At 36.3% G+C, this 15263-nt stretch overlaps 1 protein-coding gene across 5 annotated transcripts in view; it reads right to left on the bottom strand.

The window, feature by feature from the left end:
- The window catches only part of PPP2R3A (protein phosphatase 2 regulatory subunit B''alpha), a 228811-nt gene that overhangs the window by 62782 nt on the left and 150766 nt on the right, over positions 1-15263 (bottom strand). The gene's annotated exons all lie outside the window — the stretch shown is intronic.

Here is a 15263-nt window from a genome sequence, read left to right as displayed (position 1 = left end):
TCCACAGCCTCCAGAATGAAAACCACAATCACAAGAACTAAGTTAAAGAGTCTATATAATAAATAAGGTTAAGATGAATTCACTCACAGATGAATGGATAAAGAAGCTGTGGTACATATATATAATGAACTATTACTCAGCCATAAAAAGGAACACATTTGAGTCAGTTCTAATGAGGTGGATGAACCTAGAGCCTATTAGACAGAGTGAAGTAAAAGTCAGAAAAATAAAATATTGTATATTAACACATATATATGGAATCTAGAAAGACTGTACTGATGAACCTATTTGTAAGGCAGCAGTGGAGATGCAGACATAGAAAACAGACTTGTGGACACAAGAGAATGTGTAATGAATGGAGAGAGTATCATGACAACATATACACTACCATATGCAAAACAGATAGCCAGTGGAATTTGCTGCATGATTCAGGGAGCTTAAACCAGTGCCCTGTGACAACATAGCGGGGTGGGATGGAGTGGAAAGTGGGAGTGAGGTTCAAGATGGAGGGGACATATGTATACCTATGGCTGATTCATGTTGTATGGCAGAGTCCAACAAAATATTGTAAAGCAATTATCCTTCAATTAAAGCTAAATAAATTAAAAAAGAACCTGATGACAAATTTCTTTTGTTTCTTGCAGGGTAGCAGGCAGTGAAAATAATGGAGTCAGTATTACATGTAATGCCTCTGGTTCACTGAAATTTAGCATCGTGAGGTGTGTGACTCAAAGTGCTCTATGTTGCTGCTTTATCACACCTCATTATATCTGACAGTTTTACAAACTCATCTTTAATGTTATGCCAATAAATAAGTATAAAGTGTGCCAATATTGCATGGTGTTAGAAAAAAAACAAACAAGGGGCAGGGATTAGTCTTTTAAGTTAAAGCAGTTAACTTCAGAGTTTGCTTTTTAATCTAGATGATGTCATTTAAACTACTTTATCAATTTGCAAAACCAAAAATACAATGTTTTGTTTTCTAATTTAGATAAATCTTATGTTCAATTAAATGTCTTCCTGGATTAAATAAAAGTTACACAGTTAATTAAAACAAACAAAAATAAAGCTAAAGCATACACTTCAGTTCTTTGTAATAGCCCATAAAAGAGAAACAAAGCACACAAAACAAGTGGCAAATAAATTGCCTTGATATCTGCTGAAGTCACATGAGAGCTGCTTTTAAATATTTGAAAGAATATCATGTGATAGATGAATCTGATGTAATTTTGTGAGTATTAGCATAAAAAGGATCAATGCACAAAAAGAGAAAATGTTTTTAAGCTCAGAGCTAGGAAAAAAAAAATACCTCAGTAGATAGCTATTTGTCCCTGAAAGTTTTGAACAGGGTCTGCTGGAGGGTTTAACACTTACAGGACATGTTCAGAGGAAGTTTTCTTATTGAAAATTATAGATACTCTCTAAAGTTCTTTTCCAATATAGATTTAATTCTTTTCTTTCTAACAAAGGCAATATTTTTTTAGGTCTAGAAGGAATTCATTGTAGGAAAATTGGAAAACAGGAAAACAAAAGCAACAACTACCCAGAAAGAATCAGCGTTAAATTTTTGGTATATTTGCCACCAATTTTTGGTTTTAAAGCATTAATTATCTTCATTAAAGACTGTACAATTTTAGACATAAACAAGGTTATCTTTTGGCTTGTCCCCAGGCTGATGAAATTAAGTTCTGAACTAGAGATGTCTTATCATTGGTATAAATTCTTATATGCTACTGATGAAGCAAGTTATGGGGAACTTCATGATTACTTAGGGAATAACTAAATGTATATTCCTTTGTATACTCAATATACATAATTTAGCACCTATAACCTTCAAAGGCACTGGCCTAGTGTCCTCAGACATAAAGGTGAATGGCATAGTTGCTGGAAAGGATACCTAATCAGAAGGCCAAGGGAGAAAGCAGAATGTGACAAACAGCCAGATCAGAAGGATGCTTAAAGGCATACCAAAAGAGTATGCCTTTGGTTGCAAGAGCCTGTCCACAAAAATAATCTAATCCAAAGACACTTTCCATATCCAACCCTGACAGAGCCAGGCATAGGAAAGACTCATGATCACAATTTTCTAAATAGTATTTTACACAGCACTCATTGCACTTTACAGAGTATATTGCTTCTTTCATAAAATACATTTTTTTTCTACCCACGTCATTTGTAAGCCACAAATCTATAAAGTGTTGCCTACTATATTTTAAACAAGAGTTTGATGTATAGATCTCTTCTTCATTACTTTGAAACAGTGAGGTTTAACTGTTTTCTCATCACATTCTGCTTTTGTAAGATAATGTGAAACACTGAGAACAAATACACTGGGTGCAAAGTAAGTTCCAGTAGGAGCCAAGAAAACAAATTAGGCCAATGCCTGATCTTGAATCTGTTAAACAGTAAGGAATTTCAGGACACCAAGAGAACACTCTTTCAGGGATTCCATAGCCTAGTTGGAAAGAAGATAGGCAAACGTGCTGTCTCATGTGATAGGTCATACCTTACAGTGGTAAATAGTCCAGGATTTGGAGTGATATAGACCTGGACTTTAATCCAAGCTAGGTCACTTACTAGGCCCGCAATCTCTCAGAGTGTTTGTTTTCTCAATTGCAGAATGGGAACATTGACACCTAAAGTCATAGAGATGAAGATTAAATAAGCCATTACATATGAAACACTTGTTACCTGGCAAAGAATAAAGCTTCAACAATATCTGAACTGTTAGGTAGAAGAAAGGCAACATATAAGGCAGAAAAGAGGAATAAAAGAAAGCTTTTGACTTAAAGACCTCTTTTGGCAATACTTCTATAAATGAAGATCCAGTTATGTATCTCAAGATGTGAAAAGTTGATCTGAGGGGGTCTGCTTCCAGTAATAATGAAGTAACTGTTTGGATTAACCATCTCACTGAGAAAATCTGGAGTAAAATTCCTTCTTGAAAGCACTGAACTATTAACTGGGCCGTGAAGAATTATGGTGTCCAGATGTAGAAGGAAATCTAGAAAGGAGGAGCCTAGCATTTGGGAATATCTTTCCTGTAGGGCTTCAGCAATACGTGAACCGAGAACTTCCAGATGTTCAAGCTGGTTTTAGAAAAGGCAGAGGAACCAGAGATCAAACTGCCAATATCCGCTGGATCATTGAAAAAGCAAGAGATTTTCAGAAAAACATCTATTTCTGCTTCATTGACTATGCCAAAGCCTTCGACTGTGTGGATCACAATAAACTGTGGAAAATTCTGAAAGAGATGGGAATACCAGACCACCTGACCTGCCTCTTGAGAAACCTGTATGCAGGTTAGGAAGCAACAGTTAGAACTGGACGTGGAACAACAGACTGGTTCCAAATAGGAAAAGGAGTATGTCAAGGCTGTATATTGTCACCCTGCTTATTTAACTTCTATGCAGAGTACATCATGAGAAACGCTGGGCTGGAAGAAGCACAAGCTGGAATCAAGACTGCTGGGAGAAATATCAATAACCTCAGATATGCAGATGACACCACCCTTATGGCAGAAAGTGAAGAGAAACTAAAAAGCCTCTTGATGAAAGTGAAAGAGGAGAGTGAAAAAGTTGGCTTAAAGCTTAACATTCAGAAAACTAAGATCATGGCATCTGGTCCCATCACCTCATGGGAAATAGATGGGGAGACAGTGGAAACAGTGTCAGACTTCATTTTTTTGGGCTCCAAAATCACTGTTTATAATAGCCAGGACATGGAAGCAACCTAGATGCCCATCAGCAGACGAATGGATAAGGGAGGTGTGGTACATATACACCATGGAATATTACTCAGACAATTAAAAAGAATTCAGTTCTAATGAGATGGATGAAACTGGAGCCCATTATACAGAGTGAAGTAAGCCAGAAAGATAAAGACCAATACAGTATACTAACGCATATATATGGAATTTAGAAAGATGGTAATGATAACCCTATATGCAAAACAGAAAAGAGACACAGATGTACAGAACAGAATTTTGGACTCTGTGGGAGAAGGCGAGGGTGGGATGTTTCGAGAGAACAGCATCGAAACATGTATATTATCTAGGGTGAAACAGATCACCAGCCCAGGTTGGATGCATGAGACAAGTGCTCGGGCCTGGTGCACTGGGAAGACCCAGAGGGATCGGGTAGAGAGGGAGGTGGGAGGGGGGATTGGGATGGGGAATACATGTAAATCCATGGCTGAATCATGTCAATGTATGACAAAAATCACTACAATATTGTAAAGTAATTAGCCTCCAACTAATAAAAATAAATGAAAAAAAAAAAGATGCTTACTCCTTGGAAGGAAAGTTATGACCAACCTAGATAGCATATTAAAAAGCAGAGACATTACTTGGCCAACAAAGGTCCATCTAGTCAAGGCTATGGTTTTTCCAGTGGTCATGTATGGATGTGAGAGTTGGACTAAAAAGAATGCTGAGCGCCGAAAAATTGATACTTTTGAACTGTGGTGTTGGAGAAGACTCTTGAGAGTCCCTTGGACTGCAAGGAGATCCAACCAGTCCATCCTAAAGGAGATCAGTCCTGGGTGTTCATTGGAAGGACTGATGCTGAAGCTGAAACTCCAGTACTTTGGTCACCTCATGTGAAGAGTTGACTCATTGGAAAAGACCCTGATGCTGGGAGGGATTGGGGGCAGGAGGAGAAGGGGACGACAGAGGATGAGATGGCTGGATGGCATCACCAACTCGATGGGCATGAGTTCGAGTAAACTCCGGGAGTTTGTGATGGACAGGGAGGCCTGGCGTGCTGTGATTCATGGGGTCACAAAGAGTTGGACACAACTGAGCGACTGAGCTGAACTGAACTTCCTGTAGGGCATCAGCTGATTTTGGAAAAGGGTCTGAGAGGTTGAGAAGTTGAGCTCTGACTTACTAGTATCCTGTTAATGATTTTTGAGTCTATCTTTATGAGGGATGTTGGCCTGTAGTTTTATTTTCCTGTATGTGTTTGTTGGTTTTCGTATCTAGGTAATGCTGGTTTCATAAAGCAAGCTGGGAGTTGTTCCCTCCTTTTCAATTTTCTGAAAGAAGTAGGGCAGAATTTGGTATTTTTTCTTCAGCTGTTTGGAAGAATGCAATAGTAAAATTATCTGGGCTGAGATGTCTTTTTCAGAAAGCTTTAAACTATGAATTCAGTTGTCTTTAATAGATACAAGACTATTTGCATTATGTATTTCTTCTTGGACAACTTTTGTTAATTTGTGACTTTAATGAAATTAGTCCATTTAAGTCACCACATTTATGTATGTGTATGTTATTCATAGTATTCTTTTACCTTTTGAATATCTGTTTCTCTTGATACATGCTTTTGGACCCAAGGATTACTTAGCTCTGTGTGTTTAATTTCCAGTCACCTTTCTCTTATTGATTTTTACATTAATCCCATTATGATCAGAGAATATACTTTGTAGTATCTCAACTCTTCTTTTAAAAGAAACAGGTTTACTGAGATAGAGTTCACATATCATACAATTCATCCATATAATATGTATAATCCAATGGTTTTTAGTATATCCACAGAGTTGTATAACTATCACCAAATTTAACTTTCATCACCTCAAAAATGAAACTCCAAACCTATTAGCACTTATACCTCATCCCTACCTCCCTGCCCTCACCCCTCCAGGTCCCTCACGGTCTAGACAACCATTAGCCTACCTCCTCTATTATAGATTTATCTGTTTGGACAACTCATATAAATGTATTCACACAATATGTAGTATTTTGTGATTGATGTCTTTTAATTTGCATAGTATTTTCAAGATTCAACTATACTGTAGTATTTATCAGTATTTCATGTTTTTTATTGCTGAATAATGTTAGATTACATGGATATATCACATGTGTTTATCCATTTATTAAATTGATAGACATTTGGGTTGTTCCACATTTTGGCTACTAAAAATAGTGATGTTATGAAAATGGATGTATAACTCTTTGTGTGAATATATTTTCATTTTTCTTGGGTATTTTCCCAATACTGGGCAGTGAAATTCCTGGGTCCATGGTAACACTATAGCCATCTGAGGAACTGCCAGTGTTTTCAATAGTGGCTGCTGCATTTTATACTCCCAATAGCAGTGTATTAGGGTTCTGATTTCTCCATACCCTTGCCAACACTTGTTTATTACCTGACTTTTTATTCATAGCTATCCCAGTGTGTGTAAAGGGGTATTTCACTGTGGTTTTGATTTGCATTTCTTTGATGATAGTGATATCAAGAATTCTGATATGTGCTTATTGGCCATATAGATACCTTCTCTGGAGAAATGTCTATTCATATCCTTTGTTCATTTTAAAATTGAGTAACCTATTTTTTTATTATTGAGTTGTGTTATTCATACATTCTAGATACAAGTCATGTATCAGATATATCATCTGAAATATTTTCTCCCATGCTATGGGTTATCTTTTATGTTTTTGCTGTTGTCTTTTGAAGCATGAACTTTCAAAATTTTGATGAAGTCCAATTCCTTCATTTTTTTTCTTTTGATGTGTTTTGGTGTCAGCTAAGAAACTGCATCTAACCAAGGTCATGAACATTTATTCCCATACTTTCTCTTGAAAGTTTTATAGTTCTTGCTCTTGCATTTAGGTCTGTAAACCATTTGAGCTAATTTGTTTTGTATAATGTGAGGTAGGGGTCCAAATTAATTCTTCTCCATGTGGATATCCAGTGCCTAGCAACACTTGTTACAAAACATTTCCTCTCCCCCAATGAATTGTGTCTTAACATCCTTGTTGAAAATCAATTAGCATAAATGTAAGGATTTATTTCTGGACTTCTAATTTAATTCAATTTATGTTTGTTTATCTTTATGCTAGTATTACATGGTCTTTACCTCAGCTTTGTATATTTTGAAGTCAGAAAGTATGAATCCTATAATTTTATTCTTTTTCAAGATAGTTTTGGTTACACTGATCCTGATCCTTTTGTATTTTCATATGAATTCAAGATTCAGTTCTTCTCTTATTGCAACAACAACAAAAAGTAGCTGAGATTCTGAATCTACAGATCAGTTTGGGGAATACTGCATGCTAATATTAAGTCTTCTGATCCATGAACATGGAATATCTTTGTTTCATTTAGATATTCCTTAGTTTCTTTCAACAATATAATTCTCACAATATAAGTTTTATACTTCTTTTGCTAAATTTATTCCTAGATACTCTATTCTGTTTGTTGCTATTATATTTATTTATTTTTATTTACTTTTGGCTGCTCTGGGTTTCATTGCCATGCGTGGACTTTCTCTAGTTGCGGTGAGCAGGGGATACTCTTCATTGCAGTGCAAGAGTTTCTCGCTGTGGTGGCTTTTCCAGACTCTAGGTGTGCTGGCTCAGTAGCTGTGGCACATGGGTTTTGTTGCTCCACAGCATATGGGATCTTCCTAGACAAGAAAATGAATCTGTGTCCTCTGCACTGGCAGGCAGATTATAAACTACTGGATCAGCAGCAAAGACCTGCTGCTATTATAAATGGAATTATTCTCTTAATTTCAGTTTTGGGGTTTTCATTGTTCATGCACAGAAACAGATTTTTATAAATTGATATTATATATCAATCTTATAAACTAATTTTGTAAATTGAAATTAACTTTTACTAAGTTCTAACAGTTTCTTGGTTGATTTCTTAGGATTTCCTATATACAATATCATATTTAAACAGTTTTCCTTCTTCCTTTCCAATCTGGATGCTTTTAATTTCATTTTCTTGTCTGATAATTCTGTTTAGGATCTAGTGTTGAACAGAGCATACAGCTTTTTCTTTTTCCTGATCTTAGGAAAATAGCATTCACATTTGCACTATTAACTAGTTATTAGCTGTGGATTTTTCATAGATAAGCTTTATCAGGTCAAGGAAATTTCTGTCCATTTTTTAACCATTTTTTCTTTTTTAACCATGAAGTAGTGTTAGACTTTCTCAAGTGCTTTTTCTGAGACTGCTAGAATGAACATACGGTTTTTATCCTTTGTTGTATTAATATGATACATAGATAGATTTTTACGTGGTAAACTAACCTTGCATTTTTGGGAAAAGTCTCGGTCATGATATATTTTTCATATTTTGCTAGATTAATTTTCCTAATTTCGTTATTTTTGTATCTATATTCATAAAGGATAGTCACTTACAGTTTTCTTGTTAATGTGCTGTCTGGTTTTGGTATCTGGGTAATACTGGCCTTAATTTGGAAGTGTTCTTTCTGCTTTTGCTTTTTCAAAGAGATTGTAAAAAATTGTTATTAAAAAAAAATGTTTAGTAGCATCTTTTAGTGAAGCCAGATCAGTCTAGGATTGTTTTTCCTATTCAGATTTTTAATTTCTTCTTGAAACAGTTAAGTAGTTTATGTCTCTCCAGGAATTTGTTCATTTTGTCTGTTAGTTAATTTGACAGTATCAAGTTGTTATATGTAATACATATACTATAATCCTTTTCATTCATGTATGGTCAGTAGTCATGTTCCCTCTTAATTCTGACCTTAGTAATTTGTATGTTCTTTTTCTTTTGATCAGTATTTGTTGTTGTTCAGTACCTAAGTTGTGTCCAACTCTTTGCAACCTTATGGACTTAAGCATGCCAGGCTCCCCTGCCCTCCACTATCTCCCAGAGTTTGCTCAAAGTCATGTCCACTGAGTCAGTGATGCTATCTAACCATCTCATCCTCTGCCATCCCTTTCTCCTTTTGCCTTCAATCTTTCCAGCCTCAGAGTCTTTTCCAATGGGTTGGCTCTTTGCATCAGGTGGCCAAAGTATTGGAGCTTCAGCTTCAGCATCAGTCCTTCCACTGAATATTCAGGGTTGAATTGTTCCTTTAGGATTGACTGGTTTGATTTCCCTACAGTCCAAGGGACTCTCAAGAGTATTCTCCAACACTACAGTTCAAAAGCATCAATTTTTCGGCACTCAGCCTCCTTTATGGTCCAACTCTCACATTGATACATGACCACCGGAAAAACCATAGCTGTGACTATACAGACATTCGTCAGCAAAGTGATGTTTCTGCTCTCTAATATGGTGTCTAGGTTTGCAATAGCTTTCCTTCCAAGGAGCAAGTGTCTTTTAATTTCATGGTTACAGTCACCATCTGCAGTGATTTTTGGAGCCCAAGAAAGTAAAGCCTGTCACTGTTTCCACTTCCCCTTCTATTTGCCATGAAATGATGGGACTGGATGCCATGATTTGGGTTTTTTTAAAGTTGAGTTTTAAGCTAGCTTTTTCACTCTCCTCTTTCACCCTCACCAAGAGGCTTTTTAGTTCCTCTTTGCTTTCTTCCATTAGAGTGCTATCATCTGCATATCTGAGGTTGTTGATATTTCTCCTGGCAAAATTGGTTCCAGCTTGTGAGTCATCTGGCCTGGCATTTTGCATGATGTGCTCTGCATAGAAGTTAAATAAGCAGGGTGACAATATACAGCTTTGATGTACTCCTTTCCCAATTTTGAACCAGTCTGTTGCTCCATGTCTGGTTCTAACTGTTGCTTCTTGACCTGCATACAGGTTTTCAGGAGACAGGTAAGGTGGTCTGGCATTCCCTTCTATTTAAGAATTTTCCACAGTTTGTTGTGATTCACACAGTCGAAGGCTTTAGCGTAGCCAATGAAGCAGATGTTTTTTTGGAATTCCAGTGCTTTCTCTATGATCCAGTGAATGTTGGCAATTTGATCTATATATGGTTCCTCTGCCTTTTCTAAATCCAGCTTGTATGTCTGGAAGTTCTAGATTCATATACTGCTAAAACCTAGCTTGAAGGGTTTTGAGTATAACCTTACTAGCATGTGAAATGAGCACAATTGTATGGTAGTTGGAACATTCTTTGGTGTTTCCCTTCTTTAGGATTGCAATAAAAACTGACCTTTTTCAATCCTGTGGTCATTGCTTAGTTTTCCAAGTTTGCTGACATACTGAGTTCAGCACTTTAACATCACTGTCTTTTATGATTTTAAGTGGTTCAGCTGGAATTTCATTCTCTACTAGCTTTGTTTGTAGTAATGCTTCTTAAGGCCCACCTGACTTCAAACTCCTAGATATCTGGCTCTAGGTGAGTGACCACACCACTGTGGTTATCTGGGTCATTAAGATCTTTCTTGTATAGTTGTTGTATGTATTCTTGCCACCTCTTCTTAATCTCTTCTGCTTCTATTAGGTCTTTACTGTTTCTGTCCTTTATGTGCCCATCCTTGCATGAAATGTTCCCTTGATATCTCCAGTTTTTTGGAAGAGATCTCTAGTCTTTTTCCCTTCTACTGTTTTCCTCTATTTCTTTCCACTGTTCACTTAAGAAGGCTTTCTTCTCTCTCCTTGCTATTTATTCTCTGAAACTCTGCATTCAGTTGGGTACATCTTTTCCTTTCTCCTTTGCCTTTTGCTTCTCTTTCCTCAGCTATGCCTTCTTGCAGTTCTTTTACTTTGGGATGGTTTTGGTCACTGCCTCCTGTACAATGTTATGAATCTCTGTCCGTAGTTCTTCAGGTTCTCTGTCTACCAGATCTAATCCCTTGAATCTATTCGTCACCTCGACTGTATAATCATAAGGGATTTGATTTGGGTCATACCTGAATGGCTTATTGGTTTTCCCTACTTTCTTCAATTTAAGCCTGAATTTTACAGTAAGGAGTTCATAATCTGAGCCACAATCAGCTCCCAGGTCCTGTTTTTGCTGACTGTAGAGAGCTTCTACATTTTCAGCTGCAGAGAATAAAATCAATCTGATTCTGGTATTGATCATTTATTTGGTGATGTTCATGTGTAGAGATGTCTTTTGTGTTGCTGTAAAAGGGTGTTTGTTATGACCAATATGTTCTCTTGACAAAATTCTGTTAGTCTTTGCTCTGCTTCATTTTGTACTCCAAGGCCAAACTTGCCAATTACTCCAGGTATCTCTTAACTTCCTACTTTTGCATTCCAATCTCCTATGATGAAAAGGACATCTTTTTTTGGTGTTAGTTCTAGAAAGTCTTGTAGGTCTTCATTTAACTGGTCAACTTCAGCTTATTCAGGATTAGTGGTTGAGGCATAGACTTGGATTACTGTGATGTTGAATAAATTATAAGCTATATAATAATAAATTATGTAATTATTGGAAATAAACCAAGATCATCCTGTCATTTTTTAAAATGTACCCAAGTACTACATTTTGGGCTCTTTTGTTGACTATGAGGGCTACTGCATTTCTTCTAAGGGATTCTTGCCCATAGTAATAGATACAGTGACCATCTGAATTAAATTCTCCCATTACTATCCATTTTAGTTCACTGATTCCTAAGACGTCAATGTTAAGTCTTGCCATCTCCTATGTGAACACGAACAACTTACCTTGATTCATGTTAATTCCAGGTTTATGCAATATTATTCTTTACAGCACTGGACTTTACTTTCACTACCAGTCACATCCACAACTGGCCACTGTTCCACTTTGGTCCAGTCGCTTCATTCTTTCTGAAGCTATTTGTAATTGCCCTCTGGCCTTCCTCAGTAGCATACTGGACACCTTCTGACCTGGGGGATTCATCTTCCAGTACCATATCTTTTTGCTTTTTCATACTACTCATGGGGTTCTCATGGCAAGCACTGGAGTGGTTTGCCATTCCCTCCTCAGGGCACCACGTCGTGTCAGAACTCTTCCCTGTGACCCATCCGTCCTGGGTGGCCCTGCAGAGCGTGGCTCATAGCTTCACTGAATTATGCAAGCCCGTTTACCACAACAGAACTGTGATCCATGAAGGGGGTCAGTATAGCTAAGCCTTATCAAGATTACGAATATTTTCAAAATAACTGACTTTTTGGCCCCATTGATTTTCTCTATTGTTTTCCTATTCTCTCATTTATCAGTTCTAATCTTTATTCTTTTCTTCTGTTTGCTGTGCTTCATTTGCTGTTTTTTCCCCAGTCTTAAAGTGGAAGGTTAGGTTATTGATTTAAGACATTTCTTTTTCAGTAGATGGAGTTACAGCTTCATCCTACACATTCTGGTATGTTTTGCTTTTTATTCATTTAAAGTTTTAGTATGTTGTTCTTTTCATTTCATTCATTTCAAATTAGTTTCTAATTTCCTTTAGGTATTCTTTTTTGATCCACTGGTTACTTAAACTGTGTTATTAAAATTTTTGCATATTTGTGGAACCTCAAATTTCTTTCATTAATTTTATTCCATTGTGGTCAGAGAACATAATTTGTATAATTTCACCTTTTAAATTTTTTGAGGCTCTTTTATGGCCTCCCACATAGTCTATCCTGGAGAATATTCTATGTGTACTTGAGAAGAATATATATTCCACTGTTCCTAGGTGGGACATTCTATAGATATGTTAGGTACAGTTGATTTCTAATTTTGTTTACAGTGTTGTTCATGACTTTTATTTCCCTGTTGATCTTCTTCCTGGTGGTTTTTCCATCACTGAAAGTGGGGTACTGAAGTCTGCAGATACTACTGTTGAATTACTTATTTCTCTTTGTAATTGTTAGTTTTTGTTTCACGTATTTTTAGGGCTCTGTGTTGTTAGGTGCATGTATGTTTTTAATGATAATGTCTTTCTGTTGGGTTGACCCCTTTATGAAATAGAATGTCCTGTTGTCTCTAGAAACACTCTTTGTACTGAACTCTAGTCCTCTGATATCTATACAGCCACTCCAGGTTTCTTACGGTTGTTGTTTGCATTACATATCTTGATCCTTCCTCCTCCTTTCTTACCCCTCTTGTATCTTTAAACTTAGTGTGTGTCTCATATAAACAGTAGAGAATTGTATCCAAAAAATGTTTTTTTGATCCACCCTGAAAATCTCTGCTTTGATGGAATGATTAATCCATTCACATTTAATGTTATTAATGTTATAGTTGGACTTATGTCTGCCATTTTAATTTTTGTTTTTTAAGTGTCTTGGAGTTTTTCCTCTATTCTTCCTTTATTGCTTTCTTTTACATTTAAGTGAGTATTTTCTAAGTGGAATACTTTAACTCTTTTAACAATTTTTTTACTATGTATTTTTGAGTTAATTTCCTTCTGGTTCCTCTAGAACTTACTATATACATTTCAACTTCTTAGAATTACTTCAGATTGATACTTAATTCCTGTGGGATACTGAAGTGTTACTTCTATATAACTCGATTTCCTCATCCCTCTTTTTTGTGCTATTATCTCTCTATATTACAAATCCAACAATACGGTGTTCTAATTATTGTATATAATTTATGTTTTTTAAAGAAGCTGATAGAAGGCAAACAAGTATATATTCATGTTTGTTATATAAAGCTTCTTTATTATAATTTCTATCACTTATGTCATTTGTTCCTATGGAATAACAGAAGGAAAAGATGGGAAGTATTTGAGGAAAGCTTTTTTATAACTAAGTAAATATGAAAGGTAAAAGATTAAGAGGGTTAATTAAGAACACCCCAAAGGCAAGAAACAGAAAAATGCACAGCTTTCAAAGCTTTGAGGATTCAGATAATTAAAACCACCTAAGGTTTTTCCAGTAGTCATGTATGGATGTGAGAGTTGGACTATAAAGACAGCTGAATGCTGAAGAATTGATGCTTTCGAACTGTGGTGTTGAAGACGACTCTTGAAGAGTCCCCTGGATTGCAAGGAGATCCAACCTGTAAATCCTAAATGAAATCAGTCCAGAATATTCATTGGAAGGACTGACGCTGAAGCTGAAACTCCAATACTTTGCCACCTGATGCAAAGAACTGACTCATTGGAAAAGACCCTGATGCTGGGAAAGATTGAAGGCGGGAGGAGAAGGCGACGACAGAGGATGAGATGGTTAGATGGCATCACCGACTCAATGGACACGACTTTGAGTAAATTCTGGGAGTTGGTGATGGACAGGGAAGCCTGGCATGCTGCAGTCCATGGGATCACAAAGAGTCGGACATAACTGAGCAACTGAACTGAACTGAAGCATTCAAAAATTGGATTACTAATATAAACAAGCACACTTACTGGCATAGAAATAAACTGTTATGTGAAGAAATGTGTCACAAAATTGTATAATATGATACCATTTAGTATACTATGTCATTTGGTGCAGAGAGGAGGAGGAGGAGGGTGAAAGGAGGAGGGAAAGGAAGAGAAGGGAGGGAGATGAGGCTGAGGTAGGAGGACCCATACCAAAATGTTAGCTGTGGGTCAAAGAATTATGGATAAATTTTATATTAAGGTCTCTGAATGTATATATTTAAAGTTTTTAATATTTAATGTGTATTTGTGATAAAACAATAAACTTAAAAAATTAATCCAGCAGAAATGATCAAAGACACAAAATGGCAAGTCACCTTCGATGAAATAGAAATGGCCAAAAATGTATGAAAAAACTTCTCACTAGTAATTAAAGAAATGCAATGTAAGATAATGCTGAATTTATTACTTATCAAATGGGAAAGATTCTTAAAGAGGAAGATACTTAGTGTGAATAAGGGTTATAGGAAATATACTCACTTTGTTGATGAAAGTATAAAATGAAAATACATTCTGAAAATAAATTTAATAGTTTTTACAAAAGCCCTTAAAAATATCTACACTCTTTAATTTAGCAATTCCTTTTCTGGGGAGTTTATTTTAGGGAAAAGTATAGTGGATGTTGGGTTTCCCAGGTGGCATTTGTGGTAAAGAATCTGCCTGACAATGCAGGAGATGTGGGTTTGATCCCTGGGTCGGGAAGATCCCCTGGAGGAGGGCATGGCAACCCACTCCAGTATCCTTAGCTGGAGAATCCCATGGATGGAGGAGCCTGGAAGGCTACAGTCCATGGAGTCACACAGAGTCAGACATGACTAAAGTGACTTAGCACGCATGCATGCATAGTGGATTATTACAACTGTTTAGCTAAAACTACTAGGGGATATTTAGGAGAATAAATTAATCTAAATATCCAAAGAGTATATAAAAGTTTATATGAAAAAGACTGTACAACACATTCCAACTTTTAATAGTGTCTTTTTCTGAGTGGTGGAATTATTAGTATTAAAATTATTATGAAAATTTATTTTCTTCTGCTTTATCCATGTTTTCGAAGTTGTCTATAATGAATAATAAATTAATATCTTTGAAATGGACAACAAAGTTATTTAACATACGTGCTGCCCATGAAATAAATTAGTTTCATTTCTATTTCAATGATTTCCAAACCACATATCTAACATTTAGATAACTTTTTGAACTAATATGCAGACAGCCGAGTCAGTGATGCTAGCAAGCAGCATCAGGGACTATAGGCTCCCCCTCCCTTGGTACTGAGCATAAGCTA

This window comes from Cervus elaphus, chromosome 19, assembly GCF_910594005.1.
Source record: "Cervus elaphus chromosome 19, mCerEla1.1, whole genome shotgun sequence".
NCBI classification, from domain to species: domain Eukaryota; kingdom Metazoa; phylum Chordata; class Mammalia; order Artiodactyla; family Cervidae; genus Cervus; species Cervus elaphus.
This window is presented reverse-complemented; position numbering and strand designations above follow the sequence as displayed.